At 41.2% G+C, this 5,598-nt stretch overlaps 1 long non-coding RNA gene across 1 annotated transcript; it reads left to right on the top strand.

Moving 5' to 3' along the window:
* Positions 1–4,221: 4,221 nt before the first annotated feature.
* On the top strand, positions 4,222–5,210 carry LOC134286239 (uncharacterized). Its single transcript, XR_009996870.1, has 3 exons — positions 4,222–4,535; positions 4,596–4,662; positions 4,722–5,210. It is a non-coding gene; the product is annotated as an uncharacterized LOC134286239 (long non-coding RNA).
* The last annotated feature ends 388 nt before the right edge of the window (positions 5,211–5,598 follow it).

Genomic DNA, 5,598 nt, shown 5'->3' with positions numbered 1-5,598 from the left:
TTATTTTAACCTTCATCCAGCCAACGTACATTTTGCACCTTCGGAAAAGCACAAAAATGGTCATAACTTTTTTGTTTTTCGATGGATTTTGATGAAATTTTCACAACTTCCCGAAAAACTCTTCTAGTTTATGATGCCGGGGACATGGGTGCCTGGTCCACATGGTTCCGGAGTTATTCCGGATTGTCTTGGGGTACCAAAATTGGCCACATACTTTGCGCAACGTATATCTCAAGATCCCGATGAGATAGAAGTATAGTATCTTCGGTGAATTTGTTCAGCAGGTTAAGAACTAACTGGCAACGGCGACTTTGATTCGCGATTCGGCCGCTAGGCGGCGCCAGTGTCGAAAATGTTCAAACCCTCATATCTCAGAAACCTGATAAGATAGAATGATGCTGTCTTCGGTAAAATTCTTCAGCAAGCTCAGAACTATTTGATAGTAAGGTCTTTGTTTTGGGATTTATCCGCTAGGTGGCGCATTGTATCTGAAAAATTCAAACACGTATATCTCAATACCCTAATGAGGTACAAGCATGCCGTTTTCAGCAAAGTTGTTCAGCGGGGTAAGAACTATCTGGCAATGGCGTCTTTGGTTCGAGAATCGTCCGCTAGGTTGCGCCAGGGTCAAAAATCTTCAAACTTCTATATCTCAGAATCCTGATAAGATAGAATGATGCCGTCTTCAACAAAGTTCTTCAGCAAGCTAAAAGCTGTCTGATAGTTAAGTCTTTGATTCGTGATTTATTCGCTAGGTGACACCTTGTGTATAATATTTTAACACGTGTATTTCGTTACCGTAAAAAGCTGAAAGCATGGCGTTTTCTGTAAAATTGTTTGGCAGGTTCAGATCTATACGGCAATGGCGACGCTAGGTGACACCAGCAATCAAAACATTTAAACAATTTCATCTCAAAAATTGGAAAACGTCCAGCAAATTGTTCCGAAAGTTAAGAGGAAGTAAGACGTATCTGGTGTCCTTGGTTCCGATATTATTCGAAAGGTTCCGTCAAGTATTAGGAAAATATTTGTATGAACGCCCTTATAATCAAGAAGTATTCCATTTTCAGCACAGTTATTGACAGGATAGTAGACGCAGACGGTCGAGTAGTGGTACAAGAGGTAATACTTTAACGCCGTTTTTGACCCCCTGCAGACAAATTTTGTTGCACTTTTCCTCCGTTTTTTCCGGGAATTTCTACAGGAACTCTTCCGGGAATTTTTCCAGAAATTTCTCCGGGAATTCCAGCGGGAATTTATCCAAGAATTTCACTTCCTCCAGGAATTTCTTCAGGAAATCTTCCGGGAATTCTTCTAGGACATCCTCCAGAAGTTCCTCCGGAAAATCCTCTAGGAAATTCTCCAGAAATTCCTCCGGAAATTTCCCCAGGATTTCATCTAGGACTCCCATCAGGAACTCCTTCAGGAATTGCTTCGGCAATTTCTGCAGGAATGCTTCTGGGAATTTTTCTGGACTTTTTTCCAAGATTTTCTCCGGAAATTTCACTTAGAATTTCCCCAGGAATTCGTCCATGAATACCTCCGGGAATTCTTACATAAGCTCCTCAGGGAATTTCTTCAGGAATTCTTCCGGGATGTTCTATAGGAATTCCTCCAAGAATTTTTCTAGGAATTTCTCCAGGAGTTATTTCCAGGAGTTTCTTTTATGGAAAACTGTCGGTTTTTTTTTTCAAGAAAACCCTCTGCGAATTTCTCCAGGAATCTCTTCAGGAAATGTTCCGTGATTTTTTTTTCTCATAAAACACTCGAGAATTTCTCTCGGAATTCCTCTAGGACTTCCTTTACGAATACCTCCGGGAATGTATCGTGTGATTCCTCCGGGAATTTCTCCAGGAATTCCTCCGTGCATGTCTCCGAGAATTTCTCCAGGAAATCCTCCAGGAATTGTTTTTAGAATATCTTCTGGAAATTTTCCAGAAAATTCTCCGGAGATTCTTTCAGGAATTCCTCCGGGGACTTCGCTGAAATTCCTCGGGATATTTTTAAAGGAAATCTGCGGGATTTTCTCAGAAAATCCTCTGGAAATTTCACCAAGTATACCTCTGAGAATCCCTCTAAGATTTCCTCCAGGAAATTTTTCTAGGAATTCCTCCGCTCCGGTAATTTCTCCAGCAAATCCTCTAGAAAATTCTTCAGGGAATACTCCTTTTTCGGGGATTCCAAGGAGGAGATTCTTGGAAGAATCTCTGGAGGAATTCCTGGAGGAATCCCCGAAAGAATTCCTGGAAATAATTCCGGAAAAAGTCCTGGAGAAATGACTGAAGGAATCACCGGAAGAATTGCTGATGGGAGTCTTAGAAGGATTCCCGGAGAAATTCCTGGGGGGAATCGCAAAGAAATTTCTATTGGAACTCGAGGAAAAAATTTGGAAGGATTTCCTGAAGAAATTTCCAGTGGAATTTCTGGAGAAATTCCAGGGAGAATTTCCAAAGACATGCCCGTTGGAATTCCCGGCGGAATTCCCGTAGAAAACAAAGGAATAATTCCTAGAAAAATTTTCGGAGGACTTCCTGGAGAAATTTTCAGAGGGTTTTCTGAAAAACGTCAAGGAAGACTTCCTGAAAGAAGACTTCCTGGAAAAATTCCCAGTGGATTTTTTTGAAGAAAAAAAACAGAAGTTTTACTGAAGAAATTCCCGGAGAATTCCTGGAAGAATTTCTGGAGGATTTCCCTGACAATTTCTTCAAGAAATTTCCGAAGCAATTCCTGGCGGATTACCTGAAGAAATTCCTGTAGGAATTTCCGGAGACATTCCCGGAGATATTCCTGGAGGAACTCCCAAAAAATTCTCGGAGAAATCCATCCTGGAGAAATTCTTGAAAAAAACTCCTGAGGAAAATCTCGGAGCAATTCATGGAGTAATTCCCGGAAGAACTCATGGAGGTATTCCTGGGAAAATTCTCTAAGGAAATCCGGAGGAATTCCTGGAGAACTCCTGGAGAAATTCGCAGAAGAATTCCTGGGGAAATTACCGAAGGAATCTCCGCACATCTCCGATGTGAGTCCTAGAGGAAGTCCTGGAAAAATCCTGAAGAATTCCCGGTGACATTTCCAGAGGAATTCCTAGAGAAATTCTCGGAGAAATTCCTGGAAAAAATCCCGGAAGAGTTCCTGCAGAAATTTTCGGAGACATTCCCGGAAAATATTGAGGGGTGACAAAATTTGTCTGCAGGGAATCAAAGACGGTATAGCAAATAACCTAGCGAATAAATCACGAATCAAAGACATAACTATCAGACAGCTTTTAGCTTGCTGAAGAACTTTGTTGAAGACGGCATCATTCTATCTTATTAGGATTCTGAGATATAGAAGTTTGAAGATTTTTGACCCTGGCGCCACCTAGCGGACGATTCTCGAACCAAAGACGCCATTGCCAGATAGTTCTTACCCCGCTGAACAACTTTGCTGAAAACGGCATGCTTGTACCTCATTAGGGTATTGAGATATACGTGTTTGAATTTTTCAGATACAATGCGCCACCTAGCGGATAAATCCCAAAACAAAGACCTTACTATCAAATAGTTCTGAGCTTGCTGAAGAATTTTACCGAAGACAGCATCATTCTATCTTATCAGGTTTCTGAGATATGAGGGTTTGAACATTTTCGACACTGGCGCCGCCTAGCGGCCGAATCGCGAATCAAAGTCGCCGTTGCCAGTTAGTTCTTAACCTGCTGAACAAATTCACCGAAGATACTATACTTCTATCTCATCGGGATCTTGAGATATACGTTGCGCAAAGTATGTGGCCAATTTTGGTACCCCAAGACAATCCGGAATAACTCCGGAACCATGTGGACCAGGCACCCATGTCCCCGGCATCATAAACTAGAAGAATTTTTCGGGAAGTTGTGAAAATTTCATCAAAATCCATCGAAAAACCAAAAAGTTATGACCATTTTTGTGCTTTTCCGAAGGTGGAAAATGTACGTTGGCTGGATGAAGGTTAATGCAAAAACATAGTATTAGTTCAGTTTATTTTTTTTCCTCAAATAAAGGTGGAAAGCTTTCATTCATAAATGTGTAGCTATCATATGTTTTTTGATTTTTTTTTTGAAAATTTGTTTCACTTTGATTTGCCAGCACCGTTGCATGCTGAAAAAATAGTACCAAAATCTTTCAATGGCTTTCGCACCCATCCCTATTCTGAATTTCAAGAGGGCCACCATTCACACCGCTCATTCAATTACACTAGTGTTAGCCGTCACGCGTCTAGCGCACCTTCAGTTAGCGCCTAGATACGCCACTGCTGCCGGTGAGTGATGATGATAGTGAGAAAGTCATCGGCATATCTCATGATCAACCATTTGGTGAGTACCATCGATAGGAGCAAAGAGGAGGAGATAAAAAACAAACTGATGGGCAGAACAAATGATAATGTAATCAAAAGTGCATGTTCATTGCGAACCTAAGCTTATCTTCCTAATTCTGCGATTAAATTAATTTTGAATTCGTCTTAGAAGACTATTAGTATAAGTGCTAGCTGTTAGAATCCTCGTGAAGCAGTTGATATCGGTAAGCGAAATAGATTGAACTCTAATAACAGTGAATTAATATCAAACTGCTACCGTTTAGGTTTACCTCTATCATTGGACCTGATAGTCCAATTATCAATTATCTATCCTGCTCGATCCCGTACTTGGTGAGAAACAATTTGTTAAGCCTATTAAGCATTCTAGTACAAGAAAACATATATTTCAGTGTACATTAGCCCAATATTCAATAGAACGGTCCTATTAGAACATGAATGCAACATAACCCATCCAGTGCACCCCATCGGTAAGAACATCCTAGCTGATCTTTAGCTTTAGTTAATTACTAAGCAATTACACTACTTATTAGATCCCTAATTGAATGGTTAATACGCACGCGACTAAAACATCATCCAACGATTAAGCGAAGGGACTAAACGTAAGTAGTTAAAATTGTAGTAGTTTTGTATCCCAAACTCACATCCATATCACGATCAGGGGTTCGCAAAACAATGCGTACGGAGCCAATTAAGATTTTATCGAACTGGTGATATCGATTGAGTCCATTAATACGAGAAACTATTAGGTATGAAGTTAATAAGAGCTCAAATGTTGTCCAACAGGAAATTATATTCTCCCAATATCGAACTACTGGCGTTTCATTTGCCTGCAACCGGAGAATCATATTTCGGAAATCGTTCCCGTTGAAACCGTGTTTCAACATCATATAATTTCGTTTATTAAGTCGAGTCGAGCGTAATGCCTAGTCGCGGTATCATTAAAGCTGGTGTGAAGGGTGATAAAGGGGCGCGGCCGAAGGAAACTGTGGTTAATGATCAAAGTGCTGGTGGTGGTGAAGGCGGCAATTCCGAAGTGATGGTTGTAGACGGAACTCTAGAAGGACATACGTTTAAGACGTGTCGACGACCGGACACCGAAGAGATGGTACAGTGCGACAGATGTGATGGATGGTTTCATTTCTCCTGCGTAGGCGTGTCGGAAGAAGTTGCTGACAAGAGCTGGAGTTGTACTAACTGCGTTGCCGCGAAATGGGTCCAGCGAACTAAGACAGCTTTGGAAGAGAGCGCTCTGCAGGGAAAGGAGAA

Source organism: Aedes albopictus, chromosome 1 (genome assembly GCF_035046485.1).
Source record: "Aedes albopictus strain Foshan chromosome 1, AalbF5, whole genome shotgun sequence".
NCBI classification, from domain to species: domain Eukaryota; kingdom Metazoa; phylum Arthropoda; class Insecta; order Diptera; family Culicidae; genus Aedes; species Aedes albopictus.
This window is presented reverse-complemented; position numbering and strand designations above follow the sequence as displayed.